This window comes from Giraffa tippelskirchi, chromosome X (assembly GCF_054371585.1).
Source record: "Giraffa tippelskirchi isolate mGirTip1 chromosome X, T2T-mGirTip1v1.2.pri, whole genome shotgun sequence".
NCBI classification, from domain to species: domain Eukaryota; kingdom Metazoa; phylum Chordata; class Mammalia; order Artiodactyla; family Giraffidae; genus Giraffa; species Giraffa tippelskirchi.
Window position 1 is genome coordinate 59,970,657 of NC_137289.1, and position 20,049 is coordinate 59,990,705.

The window sequence follows — 20,049 nt, forward strand, 5'->3', positions numbered from 1 at the left end:
ACTTATGAGCTGTCATATCTTCGGGAAGTTGTCTAACTTGTCTGTGCTTCCTCTTCTGAGCTTTGCGATCCTCATCCTGTTGCCTGTCCTCTTTGTCCTTACGTTTTGGAGCTGTGTGATCTTAGACAAGTTGCCTATCCTGTCTATCACACAGCTCAAAAGTGGAAGCAAAGAGAGGTTAGACAACTTCCCTAAGCTATGGCATCTCATAACTGGAAGAAGAGAGAGGCCAGGCAAAATGTACACAATCACACGGTTCAAATATTGGAAGAGCAGTGATGTTAGGCACCTTTCCTGAGATCCCAGAGCTCACTTACGGAAGCAGAGTGGTCAGACAACTTGCCTAGTTAACACAGCTCTGAAGAGGAAGCAGGGGGAGGTCAGGCAGTCTCGCTCAAATCTCTTCTAGGTCTGAGCTGTGTGCTCTTCAGTAAAGTTTCTAACCTCTCTGTGCTTCCCCTTAAGACCTCTCTGATCGTAGGCCACACTACCTGACTTCGATGCTTCTAGCTCGAGCTACATGATCTTGGGAACATTTCCTCACCGCTCTGTGCTTCGACTTAGGAGCTGTGTGCTGGTAGGCAAGGTGACGAATGTTCTGTGCCTCCACGTCTGAGATGTGTGATCTTCGCCAAGTTTCCTGACCTCTCTGTGCTTCCAACAAAGAGCTGTGTGATCTTAGGCAAGTTGCCTGACCTCTCTGTGCTTCCACTTCTGATGTCTGTGTCATTCCGTAAGTGGTCTGACCTCTCTGTGCATCCACATCTGAACTGGGTGAGTTTAGCGAGACTGCCTGACCTCTCCCCGCTTCCTCTTCAGAGCTGTGTTAACTAGGCAAGTTGTCTGACTACTCTGCTTCCGTAAGTGAGCTCTGTGATCTTAGGAAAGTTGCCTAACATCACTGCTCTTCCAATATTTGAACCGTGTTAGGTGATACATTTTGCCTGGCCTCTCTGTTCTTCCAGTTATGAGCTGTCATATCTTAGGGAAGTTGTCTAACCTCTCTCTGCTTCCACTTTTGAGCTGTGTGATCCCAGGCAAGTTGCCCGACCTGTCTGTGCTCCTACTTATGAGCTGTATGATGTTAGTCATGTTGCCTAACTTGTATGTGCTTCCACTTCTGAGCTGGGTGATCATAAGCAAGCATCCTGCCCTCCCTGTGCTCCCATTTTTGAGCTGTGTTATCTGAGTCAAGTTGCCTAACCTCTCCGTGGTTCCACTTCTGAGCCACGTGCTATTAGGCTACGTGCCGAACCACTCTGTGCTTCCACTTAGGTGCTGTGTGTTCTTAGGCTATTTGCTTTTCCTCTCTGTGCTTCCAACCCGGTTCTCCATGATCTTAGGAACATTTCCTCACCTCCCTGTGCTTCCACTTAAGAGTTGTGTACGCTGCTAGGCGAGGTGATCAACCGCTTGTGTTTTCACCTCTGACATATGTGATCTTAGGCAAGTTTCCTGACCTCTCCGTGCTTCCCTCCAAGAGCTGTGTGAGATTAGGCAAACTGCCAAACCTCTCTGTGCTTCCACTGTTGAGCTGTGTGATGTTACACAAGTTCCCTAACTTCTCTGTGCTTCCACTTCTGAGGTTTGTGACCTTAAGCGAGCTTCCTGACCTCTTTGTGCTTCTGCTTATGAGCTGTGTGATCTTAGGTAAGTTGCTTAACCTCTCTGTGCTTCCAACGTCGAGCTCGGTGACGGGAATGAAGTGGTCTGAGCTCTGTGTGCTTCCACTTGTGATTTGTGTGATCTCAGGTAAGTTTCTGAACCTCTCTGTTTCCACTTCTGAGCTGTGTGAGGCCAGGCAGATTGCCAGACCTCTCCATGCTTCCAGGGATGGGCTGCGTGACCTTACCTGAGTGGTCTGACGTCTCTGGGCTTCCACGTGTGAGATGTGTGATCTTAGGTATGTTGCTTGACCCCTCTCTGCTTCCGACTCGCTTCTACATGATCCTAGGAACATTTCCAGACCTCTGTGTGCTTCCACTGAAGAGCTGTGGACGCTGGTAGGCAAGGTGACCAACCACTTGTGTTTCCACTTCTGAGGTATGTGATTTTCGGCAAGTTTCCTGACCTCTCTGTGCTTCCATCCAAGAGCTGTGTGATATGAGGCAAGTTGCCTAACCTCTCTGTGCTTCCACGTCTGAGCTCTGTGACCTGAATTAAGTGGTCTGTCCTCTCTGTGTTTCCACATCTGAGTTGGGTGACCTTAAGGAGGCTGGATGGCCTCTCCCTGCTTTGTCTTCAGAGGTCTGTTAACTTGGCAAGTTGCCAGACCAGTCTCTTCTTCCCTATCTGAGCTCTGTGATTTTAGCAAAGTTGCCCGAACTGTCTGTGCTTCCATGTGGAAGGTGTGTGATTTTAGGCAATTTCCCCGACCTGTCTCTGCTTCTACTTAGGAGCTGTGTGATCTGAGGTAAGTTGCTTAACCTCTCTGGGCTTCCAACATAGAGCTCTGAGAGCTGAATGAAGTGGTCTGAGCTCTCTGTGCTTCCACTTCTGATTTGTGTGATCACAGGTAGGTTTCTCAACCTCTCTGTTTCCACTTCTGAGCCTGTGTGAGGCCACGCAGGTTGCCAGACCTGTCCATGCTTCCAGTGATGGGCTGTGCGACCTGACCTGAGTGGTCTGACCTTCCACATCTGACCTCTCTCCGCTTCCTCTTCTGATCTGTGTGTTCTGAGGTACGTTGCCTGACCACTCTGCTTCTATAAGTGAGCTCTGTCATCTGAGGAAAGTGACCTAACCTCTCTGGGCTTCCATATGTGACCTGGGTGACCCTAACGAATTTCTCTAGCTCTGTGTGTTTCCACTTATGAGCTGTCATATCTTCGGGAAGTTGTCTAACTTGTCTGTGCTTCCTCTTCTGAGCTTTGCGATCCTCATCCTGTTGCCTGTCCTCTTTGTCCTTACGTTTTGGAGCTGTGTGATCTTAGACAAGTTGCCTATCCTGTCTATCACACAGCTCAAAAGTGGAAGCAAAGAGAGGTTAGACAACTTCCCTAAGCTATGGCATCTCATAACTGGAAGAAGAGAGAGGCCAGGCAAAATGTACACAATCACACGGTTCAAATATTGGAAGAGCAGTGATGTTAGGCACCTTTCCTGAGATCCCAGAGCTCACTTACGGAAGCAGAGTGGTCAGACAACTTGCCTAGTTAACACAGCTCTGAAGAGGAAGCAGGGGGAGGTCAGGCAGTCTCGCTCAAATCTCTTCTAGGTCTGAGCTGTGTGCTCTTCAGTAAAGTTTCTAACCTCTCTGTGGTTCCCCTTAAGACCTCTCTGATCGTAGGCCACACTACCTGACTTCGATGCTTCTAGCTCGAGCTACATGATCTTGGGAACATTTCCTCACCGCTCTGTGCTTCGACTTAGGAGCTGTGTGCTGGTAGGCAAGGTGACGAATGTTCTGTGCCTCCACGTCTGAGATGTGTGATCTTCGCCAAGTTTCCTGACCTCTCTGTGCTTCCAACAAAGAGCTGTGTGATCTTAGGCAAGTTGCCTGACCTCTCTGTGCTTCCACTTCTGATGTCTGTGTCATTCCGTAAGTGGTCTGACCTCTCTGTGCATCCACATCTGAACTGGGTGAGTTTAGCGAGACTGCCTGACCTCTCCCCGCTTCCTCTTCAGAGCTGTGTTAACTAGGCAAGTTGTCTGACTACTCTGCTTCCGTAAGTGAGCTCTGTGATCTTAGGAAAGTTGCCTAACATCACTGCTCTTCCAATATTTGAACCGTGTTAGGTGATACATTTTGCCTGGCCTCTCTGTTCTTCCAGTTATGAGCTGTCATATCTTAGGGAAGTTGTCTAACCTCTCTCTGCTTCCACTTTTGAGCTGTGTGATCCCAGGCAAGTTGCCCGACCTGTCTGTGCTCCTACTTATGAGCTGTATGATGTTAGTCATGTTGCCTAACTTGTATGTGCTTCCACTTCTGAGCTGGGTGATCATAAGCAAGCATCCTGCCCTCCCTGTGCTCCCATTTTTGAGCTGTGTTATCTGAGTCAAGTTGCCTAACCTCTCCGTGGTTCCACTTCTGAGCCACGTGCTATTAGGCTACGTGCCGAACCACTCTGTGCTTCCACTTAGGTGCTGTGTGTTCTTAGGCTATTTGCTTTTCCTCTCTGTGCTTCCAACCCGGTTCTCCATGATCTTAGGAACATTTCCTCACCTCCCTGTGCTTCCACTTAAGAGTTGTGTACGCTGCTAGGCGAGGTGATCAACCGCTTGTGTTTTCACCTCTGACATATGTGATCTTAGGCAAGTTTCCTGACCTCTCCGTGCTTCCCTCCAAGAGCTGTGTGAGATTAGGCAAACTGCCAAACCTCTCTGTGCTTCCACTGTTGAGCTGTGTGATGTTACACAAGTTCCCTAACTTCTCTGTGCTTCCACTTCTGAGGTTTGTGACCTTAAGCGAGCTTCCTGACCTCTTTGTGCTTCTGCTTATGAGCTGTGTGATCTTAGGTAAGTTGCTTAACCTCTCTGTGCTTCCAACGTCGAGCTCGGTGAAGGGAATGAAGTGGTCTGAGCTCTGTGTGCTTCCACTTGTGATTTGTGTGATCTCAGGTAAGTTTCTGAACCTCTCTGTTTCCACTTCTGAGCTGTGTGAGGCCAGGCAGATTGCCAGACCTCTCCATGCTTCCAGGGATGGGCTGCGTGACCTTACCTGAGTGGTCTGACGTCTCTGGGCTTCCACGTGTGAGATGTGTGATCTTAGGTATGTTGCTTGACCCCTCTCTGCTTCCGACTCGCTTCTACATGATCCTAGGAACATTTCCAGACCTCTGTGTGCTTCCACTGAAGAGCTGTGGACGCTGGTAGGCAAGGTGACCAACCACTTGTGTTTCCACTTCTGAGGTATGTGATTTTCGGCAAGTTTCCTGACCTCTCTGTGCTTCCATCCAAGAGCTGTGTGATATGAGGCAAGTTGCCTAACCTCTCTGTGCTTCCACGTCTGAGCTCTGTGACCTGAATTAAGTGGTCTGTCCTCTCTGTGTTTCCACATCTGAGTTGGGTGACCTTAAGGAGGCTGGATGGCCTCTCCCTGCTTTGTCTTCAGAGGTCTGTTAACTTGGCAAGTTGCCAGACCAGTCTCTTCTTCCCTATCTGAGCTCTGTGATTTTAGCAAAGTTGCCCGAACTGTCTGTGCTTCCATGTGGAAGGTGTGTGATTTTAGGCAATTTCCCCGACCTGTCTCTGCTTCTCCTTAGGAGCTGTGTGATCTGAGGTAAGTTGCTTAACCTCTCTGGGCTTCCAACATAGAGCTCTGTGAGCTGAATGAAGTGGTCTGAGCTCTCTGTGCTTCCACTTCTGATTTGTGTGATCACAGGTAGGTTTCTCAACCTCTCTGTTTCCACTTCTGAGCCTGTGTGAGGCCACGCAGGTTGCCAGACCTGTCCATGCTTCCAGTGATGGGCTGTGCGACCTGACCTGAGTGGTCTGACCTTCCACATCTGACCTCTCTCCGCTTCCTCTTCTGATCTGTGTGTTCTGAGGTACGTTGCCTGACCACTCTGCTTCTATAAGTGAGCTCTGTCATCTGAGGAAAGTGACCTAACCTCTCTGGGCTTCCATATGTGACCTGGGTGACCCTAACGAATTTCTCTAGCTCTGTGTGTTTCCACTTATGAGCTGTCATATCTTCGGGAAGTTGTCTAACTTGTCTGTGCTTCCTCTTCTGAGCTTTGCGATCCTCATCCTGTTGCCTGTCCTCTTTGTCCTTACGTTTTGGAGCTGTGTGATCTTAGACAAGTTGCCTATCCTGTCTATCACACAGCTCAAAAGTGGAAGCAAAGAGAGGTTAGACAACTTACCTAAGCTATGGCATCTCATAACTGGAAGAAGAGAGAGGCCAGGCAAAATGTACACAATCACACGGTTCAAATATTGGAAGAGCAGTGATGTTAGGCACCTTTCCTGAGATCCCAGAGCTCACTTACGGAAGCAGAGTGGTCAGACAACTTGCCTAGTTAACACAGCTCTGAAGAGGAAGCAGGGGGAGGTCAGGCAGTCTCGCTCAAATCACTTCTAGGTCTGAGCTGTGTGCTCTTCAGTAAAGTTTCTAACCTCTCTGTGTTTCCCCTTAAGACCTCTCTGATCTTGGGCCACACTACCTGACTTCGATGCTTCTAGCTCGAGCTACATGATCTTGGGAACATTTCCTCACCTCTCTGTGCTTCGACTTAGGAGCTGTGTGCTGGTAGGCAAGGTGACGAATGTTCTGTGCCTCCACGTCTGAGATGTGTGATCTTCGCCAAGTTTCCTGACCTCTCTGTGCTTCCAACAAAGAGCTGTGTGATCTTAGGCAAGTTGCCTGACCTCTCTGTGCTTCCACTTCTGATGTCTGTGTCATTCCGTAAGTGGTCTGACCTCTCTGTGCATCCACATCTGAACTGGGTGAGTTTAGCGAGACTGCCTGACCTCTCCCCGCTTCCTCTTCAGAGCTGTGTTAACTAGGCAAGTTGTCTGACTACTGTGCTTCCGTAAGTGAGCTCTGCGATCTTAGGAAAGTTGCCTAACATCACTGCTCTTCCAATATTTGAACCGTGTTAGGTGATACATTTTGCCTGGCCTCTCTGTTCTTCCAGTTATGAGCTGTCATATCTTAGGGAAGTTGTCTAACCTCTCTCTGCTTCCACTTTTGAGCTGTGTGATCCCAGGCAAGTTGCCCGACCTGTCTGTGCTCCTACTTATGAGCTGTATGATGTTAGTCATGTTGCCTAACTTGTATGTGCTTCCACTTCTGAGCTGGGTGATCATAAGCAAGCATCCTGCCCTCCTTGTGCTCCCATTTTTGAGCTGTGTTATCTGAGTCAAGTTGCCTAACCTCTCCGTGGTTCCACTTCTGAGCCACGTGCTATTAGGCTACGTGCCGAACCACTCTGTGCTTCCACTTAGGTGCTGTGTGTTCTTAGGCTATTTGCTTTTCCTCTCTGTGCTTCCAACCCGGTTCTCCATGATCTTAGGAACATTTCCTCACCTCCCTGTGCTTCCACTTAAGAGTTGTGTACGCTGCTAGGCGAGGTGATCAACCGCTTGTGTTTTCACCTCTGACATATGTGATCTTAGGCAAGTTTCCTTCCCTCTCCGTGCTTCCCTCCAAGAGCTGTGTGAGATTAGGCAAACTGCCAAACCTCTCTGTGCTTCCACTGTTGAGCTGTGTGATGTTACACAAGTTCCCTAACTTCTCTGTGCTTCCACTTCTGAGGTTTGTGACCTTAAGCGAGTTTCCTGACCTCTTTGTGCTTCTGCTTATGAGCTGTGTGATCTTAGGTAAGTTGCTTAACCTCTCTGTGCTTCCAACGTCGAGCTCGGTGACGGGAATGAAGTGGTCTGAGCTCTGTGTGCTTCCACTTGTGATTTGTGTGATCTCAGGTAAGTTTCTGAACCTCTCTGTTTCCACTTCTGAGCTGTGTGAGGCCAGGCAGATTGCCAGACCTCTCCTTGCTTCCAGGGATGGGCTGTGTGACCTTACCTGAGTGGTCTGACGTCTCTGGGCTTCCACGTGTGAGATGTGTGATCTTAGGTATGTTGCTTGACCTCTCTCTGCTTCCGACTCGCTTCTACATGATCCTAGGAACATTTCCTGACCTCTCTGTGCTTCCACTGAAGAGCTGTGGACGCTGGTAGGCAAGGTGACCAACCACTTGTGTTTCCACTTCTGAGGTATGTGATTTTCGGCAAGTTTCCTGACCTCTCTGTGCTTCCATCCAAGAGCTGTGTGATATGAGGCAAGTTGCCTAACCTCTCTGTGCTTCCACGTCTGAGCTCTGTGACCTGAATTAAGTGGTCTGTCCTCTCTGTGTTTCCACATCTGAGTTGGGTGACCCTAAGGAGGCTGGATGGCCTCTCCCTGCTTTGTCTTCAGAGGTCTGTTAACTTGGCAAGTTGCCAGACCAGTCTCTTCTTCCCTATCTGAGCTCTGTGATTTTAGGAAAGTTGCCCGAACTGTCTGTGCTTCCATGTGGAAGGTGTGTGATTTTAGGCAATTTCCCCGACCTGTCTGTGCTTCTACTTAGGAGCTGTGTGATCTGAGGTAAGTTGCTTAACCTCTCTGGGCTTCCAACATAGAGCTCTGTGAGCTGAATGAAGTGGTCTGAGCTCTCTGTGCTTCCACTTCTGATTTGTGTGATCACAGGTAGGTTTCTCAACCTCTCTGTTTCCACTTCTGAGCCTGTGTGAGGCCACGCAGGTTGCCAGACCTGTCCATGCTTCCAGTGATGGGCTGTGCGACCTGACCTGAGTGGTCTGACCTTCCACATCTGACCTCTCTCCGCTTCCTCTTCTGATCTGTGTGTTCTGAGGTACGTTGCCTGACCACTCTGCTTCTATAAGTGAGCTCTGTCATCTGAGGAAAGTGACCTAACCTCTCTGGGCTTCCATATGTGACCTGGGTGACCCTAACGAATTTCTCTAGCTCTGTGTGTTTCCACTTATGAGCTGTCATATCTTCGGGAAGTTGTCTAACTTGTCTGTGCTTCCTCTTCTGAGCTTTGCGATCCTCATCCTGTTGCCTGTCCTCTTTGTCCTTACGTTTTGGAGCTGTGTGATCTTAGGCAAGTTGCCTATCCTGTCTATCACACAGCTCAAAAGTGGAAGCAAAGAGAGGTTAGACAACTTCCCTAAGCTATGGCATCTCATAACTGGAAGAAGAGAGAGGCCAGGCAAAATGTACACAATCACACGGTTCAAATATTGGAAGAGCAGTGATGTTAGGCACCTTTCCTGAGATCCCAGAGCTCACTTACGGAAGCAGAGTGGTCAGACAACTTGCCTAGTTAACACAGCTCTGAAGAGGAAGCAGGGGGAGGTCAGGCAGTCTCGCTCAAATCACTTCTAGGTCTGAGCTGTGTGCTCTTCAGTAAAGTTTCTAACCTCTCTGTGCTTCCCCTTAAGACCTCTCTGATCTTGGGCCACACTACCTGACTTCGATGCTTCTAGCTCGAGCTACATGATCTTGGGAACATTTCCTCACCTCTCTGTGCTTCGACTTAGGAGCTGTGTGCTGGTAGGCAAGGTGACGAATGTTCTGTGCCTCCACTTCTGAGATGTGTGATCTTCGCCAAGTTTCCTGACCTCTCTGTGCTTCCAACAAAGAGCTGTGTGAACTTAGGCAAGGTGCCTGACCTCTCTGTGCTTCCACTTCTGATGTCTGTGTCATTCCGTAAGTGGTCTGACCTCTCTGTGCATCCACATCTGAACTGGGTGAGTTTAGCGAGACTGCCTGACCTCTCCCCGCTTCCTCTTCAGAGCTGTGTTAACTAGGCAAGTTGTCTGACTACTCTGCTTCCGTAAGTGAGCTCTGTGATCTTAGGAATGTTGCCTAACATCACTGCTCTTCCAATATTTGAACCGTGTTAGGTGATACATTTTGCCTGGCCTCTCTGTTCTTCCAGTTATGAGCTGTCATATCTTAGGGAAGTTGTCTAACCTCTCTCTGCTTCCACTTTTGAGCTGTGTGATCCCAGGCAAGTTGCCCGACCTGTCTGTGCTCCTACTTATGAGCTGTATGATGTTAGTCATGTTGCCTAACTTGTATGTGCTTCCACTTCTGAGCTGGGTGATCATAAGCAAGCATCCTGCCCTCCCTGTGCTCCCATTTTTGAGCTGTGTTATCTGAGTCAAGTTGCCTAACCTCTCCGTGGTTCCACTTCTGAGCCACGTGCTATTAGGCTACGTGCCGAACCACTCTGTGCTTCCACTTAGGTGCTGTGTGTTCTTAGGCTATTTGCTTTTCCTCTCTGTGCTTCCAACCCGGTTCTCCATGATCTTAGGAACATTTCCTCACCTCCCTGTGCTTCCACTTAAGAGTTGTGTACGCTGCTAGGCGAGGTGATCAACCGCTTGTGTTTTCACCTCTGACATATGTGATCTTAGGCAAGTTTCCTGACCTCTCCGTGCTTCCCTCCAAGAGCTGTGTGAGATTAGGCAAACTGCCAAACCTCTCTGTGCTTCCACTGTTGAGCTGTGTGATGTTACACAAGTTCCCTAACTTCTCTGTGCTTCCACTTCTGAGGTTTGTGACCTTAAGCGAGCTTCCTGACCTCTTTGTGCTTCTGCTTATGAGCTGTGTGATCTTAGGTAAGTTGCTTAACCTCTCTGTGCTTCCAACGTCGAGCTCGGTGACGGGAATGAAGTGGTCTGAGCTCTGTGTGCTTCCACTTGTGATTTGTGTGATCTCAGGTAAGTTTCTGAACCTCTCTGTTTCCACTTCTGAGCTGTGTGAGGCCAGGCAGATTGCCAGACCTCTCCATGCTTCCAGGGATGGGCTGTGTGACCTTACCTGAGTGGTCTGACGTCTCTGGGCTTCCACGTGTGAGATGTGTGATCTTAGGTATGTTGCTTGACCCCTCTCTGCTTCCGACTCGCTTCTACATGATCCTAGGAACATTTCCTGACCTCTCTGTGCTTCCACTGAAGAGCTGTGGACGCTGGTAGGCAAGGTGACCAACCACTTGTGTTTCCACTTCTGAGGTATGTGATTTTCGGCAAGTTTCCTGACCTCTCTGTGCTTCCATCCAAGAGCTGTGTGATATGAGGCAAGTTGCCTAACCTCTCTGTGCTTCCACGTCTGAGCTCTGTGACCTGAATTAAGTGGTCTGTCCTCTCTGTGTTTCCACATCTGAGTTGGGTGACCTTAAGGAGGCTGGATGGCCTCTCCCTGCTTTGTCTTCAGAGGTCTGTTAACTTGGCAAGTTGCCAGACCAGTCTCTTCTTCCCTATCTGAGCTCTGTGATTTTAGGAAAGTTGCCCGAACTGTCTGTGCTTCCATGTGGAAGGTGTGTGATTTTAGGCAATTTCCCCGACCTGTCTCTGCTTCTACTTAGGAGCTGTGTGATCTGAGGTAAGTTGCTTCACCTCTCTGGGCTTCCAACATAGAGCTCTGTGAGCTGAATGAAGTGGTCTGAGCTCTCTGTGCTTCCACTTCTGATTTGTGTGATCACAGGTAGGTTTCTCAACCTCTCTGTTTCCACTTCTGAGCCTGTGTGAGGCCACGCAGGTTGCCAGACCTGTCCATGCTTCCAGTGATGGGCTGTGCGACCTGACCTGAGTGGTCTGACCTTCCACATCTGACCTCTCTCCGCTTCCTCTTCTGATCTGTGTGTTCTGAGGTACGTTGCCTGACCACTCTGCTTCTATAAGTGAGCTCTGTCATCTGAGGAAAGTGACCTAACCTCTCTGGGCTTCCATATGTGACCTGGGTGACCCTAACGAATTTCTCTAGCTCTGTGTGTTTCCACTTATGAGCTGTCATATCTTCGGGAAGTTGTCTAACTTGTCTGTGCTTCCTCTTCTGAGCTTTGCGATCCTCATCCTGTTGCCTGTCCTCTTTGTCCTTACGTTTTGGAGCTGTGTGATCTTAGGCAAGTTGCCTATCCTGTCTATCACACAGCTCAAAAGTGGAAGCAAAGAGAGGTTAGACAACTTCCCTAAGCTATGGCATCTCATAACTGGAAGAAGAGAGAGGCCAGGCAAAATGTACACAATCACACGGTTCAAATATTGGAAGAGCAGTGATGTTAGGCACCTTTCCTGAGATCCCAGAGCTCACTTACGGAAGCAGAGTGGTCAGACAACTTGCCTAGTTAACACAGCTCTGAAGAGGAAGCAGGGGGAGGTCAGGCAGTCTCGCTCAAATCACTTCTAGGTCTGAGCTGTGTGCTCTTCAGTAAAGTTTCTAACCTCTCTGTGCTTCCCCTTAAGACCTCTCTGATCTTGGGCCACACTACCTGACTTCGATGCTTCTAGCTCGAGCTACATGATCTTGGGAACATTTCCTCACCTCTCTGTGCTTCGACTTAGGAGCTGTGTGCTGGTAGGCAAGGTGACGAATGTTCTGTGCCTCCACTTCTGAGATGTGTGATCTTCGCCAAGTTTCCTGACCTCTCTGTGCTTCCAACAAAGAGCTGTGTGAACTTAGGCAAGGTGCCTGACCTCTCTGTGCTTCCACTTCTGATGTCTGTGTCATTCCGTAAGTGGTCTGACCTCTCTGTGCATCCACATCTGAACTGGGTGAGTTTAGCGAGACTGCCTGACCTCTCCCCGCTTCCTCTTCAGAGCTGTGTTAACTAGGCAAGTTGTCTGACTACTCTGCTTCCGTAAGTGAGCTCTGTGATCTTAGGAAAGTTGCCTAACATCACTGCTCTTCCAATATTTGAACCGTGTTAGGTGATACATTTTGCCTGGCCTCTCTGTTCTTCCAGTTATGAGCTGTCATATCTTAGGGAAGTTGTCTAACCTCTCTCTGCTTCCACTTTTGAGCTGTGTGATCCCAGGCAAGTTGCCCGACCTGTCTGTGCTCCTACTTATGAGCTGTATGATGTTAGTCATGTTGCCTAACTTGTATGTGCTTCCACTTCTGAGCTGGGTGATCATAAGCAAGCATCCTGCCCTCCTTGTGCTCCCATTTTTGAGCTGTGTTATCTGAGTCAAGTTGCCTAACCTCTCCGTGGTTCCACTTCTGAGCCACGTGCTATTAGGCTACGTGCCGAACCACTCTGTGCTTCCACTTAGGTGCTGTGTGTTCTTAGGCTATTTGCTGGACCTCTCTGTGCTTCCAACCCGGTTCTCCATGATCTTAGGAACATTTCCTCACCTCCCTGTGCTTCCACTTAAGAGTTGTGTACGCTGCTAGGCGAGGTGATCAACCGCTTGTGTTTTCACCTCTGACATATGTGATCTTAGGCAAATTTCCTGACCTCTCCGTGCTTCCGTCCAAGAGCTGTGTGAGATTAGGCAAACTGCCAAACCTCTCTGTGCTTCCACTGTTGAGCTGTGTGATGTTACACAAGTTCCCTAACTTCTCTGTGCTTCCGCTTCTGAGGTTTGTGACCTTAAGCGAGTTTCCTGACCTCTTTGTGCTTCTGCTTATGAGCTGTGTGATCTTAGGTAAGTTGCTTAACCTCTCTGTGCTTCCAACGTCGAGCTCGGTGACGGGAATGAAGTGGTCTGAGCTCTGTGTGCTTCCACTTGTGATTTGTGTGATCTCAGGTAAGTTTCTGAACCTCTCTGTTTCCACTTCTGAGCTGTGTGAGGCCAGGCAGATTGCCAGACCTCTCCATGCTTCCAGGGATGGGCTGTGTGACCTTACCTGAGTGGTCTGACGTCTCTGGGCTTCCACGTGTGAGATGTGTGATCTTAGGTATGTTGCTTGACCTCTCTCTGCTTCCGACTCGCTTCTACATGATCCTAGGAACATTTCCTGACCTCTCTGTGCTTCCACTGAAGAGCTGTGTACGCTGGTAGGCAAGGTGACCAACCACTTGTGTTTCCACTTCTGAGGTATGTGATTTTCGGCAAGTTTCCTGACCTCTCTGTGCTTCCATCCAAGAGCTGTGAGATATGAGGCAAGTTGCCTAACCTCTCTGTGCTTCCACGTCTGAGCTCTGTGACCTGAATTAAGTGGTCTGTCCTCTCTGTGTTTCCACATCTGAGTTGGGTGACCTTAAGGAGGCTGGATGGCCTCTCCCTGCTTTGTCTTCAGAGGTCTGTTAACTTGGCAAGTTGCCAGACCAGTCTCTTCTTCCCTATCTGAGCTCTGTGATTTTAGGAAAGTTGCCCGAACTGTCTGTGCTTCCATGTGGAAGGTGTGTGATTTTAGGCAATTTCCCCGACCTGTCTCTGCTTCTACTTAGGAGCTGTGTGATCTGAGGTAAGTTGCTTAACCTCTCTGGGCTTCCAACATAGAGCTCTGTGAGCTGAATGAAGTGGTCTGAGCTCTCTGTGCTTCCACTTCTGATTTGTGTGATCACAGGTAGGTTTCTCAACCTCTCTGTTTCCACTTCTGAGCCTGTGTGAGGCCACGCAGGTTGCCAGACCTGTCCATGCTTCCAGTGATGGGCTGTGCGACCTGACCTGAGTGGTCTGACCTTCCACATCTGACCTCTCTCCGCTTCCTCTTCTGATCTGTGTGTTCTGAGGTACGTTGCCTGACCACTCTGCTTCTATGAGTGAGCTCTGTCATCTGAGGAAAGTGACCTAACCTCTCTGGGCTTCCATATGTGACCTGGGTGACCCTAACGAATTTCTCTAGCTCTGTGTGTTTCCACTTATGAGCTGTCATATCTTCGGGAAGTTGTCGAACTTGTCTGTGCTTCCTCTTCTGAGCTTTGCGATCCTCATCCTGTTGCCTGTCCTCTTTGTCCTTACGTTTTGGAGCTGTGTGATCTTAGACAAGTTGCCTATCCTGTCTATCACACAGCTCAAAAGTGGAAGCAAAGAGAGGTTAGACAACTTCCCTAAGCTATGGCATCTCATAACTGGAAGAAGAGAGAGGCCAGGCAAAATGTACACAATCACACGGTTCAAATATTGGAAGAGCAGTGATGTTAGGCACCTTTCCTGAGATCCCAGAGCTCACTTACGGAAGCAGAGTGGTCAGACAACTTGCCTAGTTAACACAGCTCTGAAGAGGAAGCAGGGGGAGGTCAGGCAGTCTCGCTCAAATCACTTCTAGGTCTGAGCTGTGTGCTCTTCAGTAAAGTTTCTAACCTCTCTGTGCTTCCCCTTATGACCTCTCTGATCTTGGGCCACACTACCTGACTTCGATGCTTCTAGCTCGAGCTACATGATCTTGGGAACATTTCCTCAGCTCTCTGTGCTTCGACTTAGGAGCTGTGTGCTGGTAGGCAAGGTGACGAATGTTCTGTGCCTCCACTTCTGAGATGTGTGATCTTCGCCAAGTTGGCTGACCTCTCTGTGCTTCCAACAAAGAGCTGTGTGATCTTAGGCAAGGTGCCTGACCTCTCTGTGCTTCCACTTCTGATGTCTGTGTCATTCCGTAAGTGGTCTGACCTCTCTGTGCATCCACATCTGAACTGGGTGAGTTTAGCGAGACTGCCTGACCTCTCCCCGCTTCCTCTTCAGAGCTGTGTTAACTAGGCAAGTTGTCTGACTACTCTGCTTCCGTAAGTGAGCTCTGTGATCTTAGGAAAGTTGCCTAACATCACTGCTCTTCCAATATTTGAACCGTGTTAGGTGATACATTTTGCCTGGCCTCTCTGTTCTTCCAGTTATGAGCTGTCATATCTTAGGGAAGTTGTCTAACCTCTCTCTGCTTCCACTTTTGAGCTGTGTGATCCCAGGCAAGTTGCCCGACCTGTCTGTGCTCCTACTTATGAGCTGTATGATGTTAGTCATGTTGCCTAACTTGTATGTGCTTCCACTTCTGAGCTGGGTGATCATAAGCAAGCATCCTGCCCTCCTTGTGCTCCCATTTTTGAGCTGTGTTATCTGAGTCAAGTTGCCTAACCTCTCCGTGGTTCCACTTCTGAGCCATGTGCTATTAGGCTACGTGCCGAACCACTCTGTGCTTCCACTTAGGTGCTGTGTGTTCTTAGGCTATTTGCTTGACCTCTCTGTGCTTCCAACCCGGTTCTCCATGATCTTAGGAACATTTCCTCACCTCCCTGTGCTTCCACTTAAGAGTTGTGTACGCTGCTAGGCGAGGTGATCAACCGCTTGTGTTTTCACCTCTGACATATGTGATCTTAGGCAAGTTTCCTGACCTCTCCGTGCTTCCGTCCAAGAGCTGTGTGAGATTAGGCAAACTGCCAAACCTCTCTGTGCTTCCACTGTTGAGCTGTGTGATGTTACACAAGTTCCCTAACTTCTCTGTGCTTCCGCTTCTGAGGTTTGTGACCTTAAGCGAGTTTCCTGACCTCTTTGTGCTTCTGCTTATGAGCTGTGTGATCTTAGGTAAGTTGCTTAACCTCTCTGTGCTTCCAACGTCGAGCTCGGTGACGGGAATGAAGTGGTCTGAGCTCTGTGTGCTTCCACTTGTGATTTGTGTGATCTCAGGTAAGTTTCTGAACCTCTCTGTTTCCACTTCTGAGCTGTGTGAGGCCAGGCAGATTGCCAGACCTCTCCATGCTTCCAGGGATGGGCTGTGTGACCTTACCTGAGTGGTCTGACGCCTCTGGGCTTCCACGTGTGAGATGTGTGATCTTAGGTATGTTGCTTGACCCCTCTCTGCTTCCGACTCGCTTCTACATGATCCTAGGAACATTTCCTGACCTCTCTGTGCTTCCACTGAAGAGCTGTGTACGCTGGTAGGCAAGGTGACCAACCACTTGTGTTTCCACTTCTGAGGTATGTGATTTTCGGCAAGTTTCCTGACCTCTCTGTGCTTCCATCCAAGAGCTGTGAGATATGAGGCAAGTTGCCTAACCTCTCTGTGCTTCCACGTCTGAGCTCTGTGACCTGAATTAAGTGGTCTGTCCTCTCTGTGTTTCCACATCTGAGTTGGGTGACCTTAAGGAGGCTGGATGGCCTCTCCCTGCTTTGTCTTCAGAGGTCTGTTAACTTGGCAAGTTGCCAGACCAGTCTCTTCTTCCATATCTGAGCTCTGTGATTTTAGGAAAGTTGCCCGAACTGTCTGTGCTTCCATGTGGAAGGTGTGTGATTTTAGGCAATTTCCCCGACCTGTCTCTGCTTCTACTTAGGAGCTGTGTGATCTGAGGTAAGTTGCTTAACCTCTCTGGGCTTCCAACATAGAGCTCTGTGAGCTGAATGAAGTGGTCTGAGCTCTCTGTGCTTCCACTTCTGATTTGTGTGATCACAGGTAGGTTTCTCAACCTCTCTGTTTCCACTTCTGAGCCTGTGTGAGGCCACGCAGGTTGCCAGACCTGTCCATGCTTCCAGTGATGGGCTGTGCGACCTGACCTGAGTGGTCTGACCTTCCACATCTGACCTCTCTCCGCTTCCTCTTCTGATCTGTGTGTTCTGAGGTACGTTGCCTGACCACTCTGCTTCTATGAGTGAGCTCTGTCATCTGAGGAAAGTGACCTAACCTCTCTGGGCTTCCATATGTGACCTGGGTGACCCTAACGAATTTCTCTAGCTCTGTGTGTTTCCACTTATGAGCTGTCATATCTTCGGGAAGTTGTCGAACTTGTCTGTGCTTCCTCTTCTGAGCTTTGCGATCCTCATCCTGTTGCCTGTCCTCTTTGTCCTTATGTTTTGGAGCTGTGTGATCTTAGACAAGTTGCCTATCCTGTCTATCACACAGCTCAAAAGTGGAAGCAAAGAGAGGTTAGACAACTTCCCTAAGCTATGGCATCTCATAACTGGAAGAAGAGAGAGGCCAGGCAAAATGTACACAATCACACGGTTCAAATATTGGAAGAGCAGTGATGTTAGGCACCTTTCCTGAGATCCCAGAGCTCACTTACGGAAGCAGAGTGGTCAGACAACTTGCCTAGTTAACACAGCTCTGAAGAGGAAGCAGGGGGAGGTCAGGCAGTCTCGCTCAAATCACTTCTAGGTCTGAGCTGTGTGCTCTTCAGTAAAGTTTCTAACCTCTCTGTGCTTCCCCTTAAGACCTATCTGATCTTAGGCCACACTACCTGACTTCGATGCTTCTAGCTCGAGCTACATGATCTTGGGAACATTTCCTCACCTCTCTGTGCTTCGACTTAGGAGCTGTGTGCTGGTAGGCAAGGTGACGAATGTTCTGTGCCTCCACTTCTGAGATGTGTGATCTTCGCCAAGTTGGCTGACCTCTCTGTGCTTCCAACAAAGAGCTGTGTGATCTTAGGCAAGGTGCCTGACCTCTCTGTGCTTCCACTTCTGATGTCTGTGTCATTCCGTAAGTGGTCTGACCTCTCTGTGCATCCACATCTGAACTGGGTGAGTTTAGCGAGACTGCCTGACCTCTCCCCGCTTCCTCTTCAGAGCTGTGTTAACTAGGCAAGTTGTCTGACTACTCTGCTTCCGTAAGTGAGCTCTGTGATCTTAGGAAAGTTGCCTAACATCACTGCTCTTCCAATATTTGAACCGTGTTAGGTGATACATTTTGCCTGGCCTCTCTGTTCTTCCAGTTATGAGCTGTCATATCTTAGGGAAGTTGTCTAACCTCTCTCTGCTTCCACTTTTGAGCTGTGTGATCCCAGGCAAGTTGCCCGACCTGTCTGTGCTCCTACTTATGAGCTGTATGATGTTAGTCATGTTGCCTAACTTGTATGTGCTTCCACTTCTGAGCTGGGTGATCATAAGCAAGCATCCTGCCCTCCCTGTGCTCCCATTTTTGAGCTGTGTTATCTGAGTCAAGTTGCCTGACCTCTCCGTGGTTCCACTTCTGAGCCACGTGCTATTAGGCTACGTGCCGAACCACTCTGTGCTTCCACTTAGGTGCTGTGTGTTCTTAGGCTATTTGCTTGACCTCTCTGTGCTTCCAACCCGGTTCTCCATGATCTTAGGAACATTTCCTCACCTCCCTGTGCTTCCACTTAAGAGTTGTGTACGCTGCTAGGCGAGGTGATCAACCGCTTGTGTTTTCACCTCTGACATATGTGATCTTAGGCAAATTTCCTGACCTCTCCGTGCTTCCGTCCAAGAGCTGTGTGAGATTAGGCAAACTGCCAAACCTCTCTGTGCTTCCACTGTTGAGCTGTGTGATGTTACACAAGTTCCCTAACTTCTCTGTGCTTCCGCTTCTGAGGTTTGTGACCTTAAGCGAGTTTCCTGACCTCTTTGTGCTTCTGCTTATGAGCTGTGTGATCTTAGGTAAGTTGCTTAACCTCTCTGTGCTTCCAACGTCGAGCTCGGTGACGGGAATGAAGTGGTCTGAGCTCTGTGTGCTTCCACTTGTGATTTGTGTGATCTCAGGTAAGTTTCTGAACCTCTCTGTTTCCACTTCTGAGCTGTGTGAGGCCAGGCAGATTGCCAGACCTCTCCATGCTTCCAGGGATGGGCTGTGTGACCTTACCTGAGTGGTCTGACGTCTCTGGGCTTCCACGTGTGAGATGTGTGATCTTAGGTATGTTGCTTGACCTCTCTCTGCTTCCGACTCGCTTCTACTTGATCCTAGGAACATTTCCTGACCTCTCTGTGCTTCCACTGAAGAGCTGTGTACGCTGGTAGGCAAGGTGACCAACCACTTGTGTTTCCACTTCTGAGGTATGTGATTTTCGGCAAGTTTCCTGACCTCTCTGTGCTTCCATCCAAGAGCTGTGAGATATGAGGCAAGTTGCCTAACCTCTCTGTGCTTCCACGTCTGAGCTCTGTGACCTGAATTAAGTGGTCTGTCCTCTGTGTGTTTCCACATCTGAGTTGGGTGACCTTAAGGAGGCTGGATGGCCTCTCCCTGCTTTGTCTTCAGAGGTCTGTTAACTTGGCAAGTTGCCAGACCAGTCTCTTCTTCCCTATCTGAGCTCTGTGATTTTAGGAAAGTTGCCCGAACTGTCTGTGCTTCCATGTGGAAGGTGTGTGATTTTAGGCAATTTCCCCGACCTGTCTCTGCTTCTACTTAGGAGCTGTGTGATCTGAGGTAAGTTGCTTAACCTCTCTGGGCTTCCAACATAGAGCTCTGTGAGCTGAATGAAGTGGTCTGAGCTCTCTGTGCTTCCACTTCTGATTTGTGTGATCACAGGTAGGTTTCTCAACCTCTCTGTTTCCACTTCTGAGCCTGTGTGAGGCCACGCAGGTTGCCAGACCTGTCCATGCTTCCAGTGATGGGCTGTGCGACCTGACCTGAGTGGTCTGACCTTCCACATCTGACCTCTCTCCGCTTCCTCTTCTGATCTGTGTGTTCTGAGGTACGTTGCCTGACCACTCTGCTTCTATGAGTGAGCTCTGTCATCTGAGGAAAGTGACCTAACCTCTCTGGGCTTCCATATGTGACCTGGGTGACCCTAACGAATTTCTCTAGCTCTGTGTGTTTCCACTTATGAGCTGTCATATCTTCGGGAAGTTGTCGAACTTGTCTGTGCTTCCTCTTCTGAGCTTTGCGATCCTCATCCTGTTGCCTGTCCTCTTTGTCCTTACGTTTTGGAGCTGTGTGATCTTAGACAAGTTGCCTATCCTGTCTATCACACAGCTCAAAAGTGGAAGCAAAGAGAGGTTAGACAACTTCCCTAAGCTATGGCATCTCATAACTGGAAGAAGAGAGAGGCCAGGCAAAATGTACACAATCACACGGTTCAAATATTGGAAGAGCAGTGATGTTAGGCACCTTTCCTGAGATCCCAGAGCTCACTTACGGAAGCAGAGTGGTCAGACAACTTGCCTAGTTAACACAGCTCTGAAGAGGAAGCAGGGGGAGGTCAGGCAGTCTCG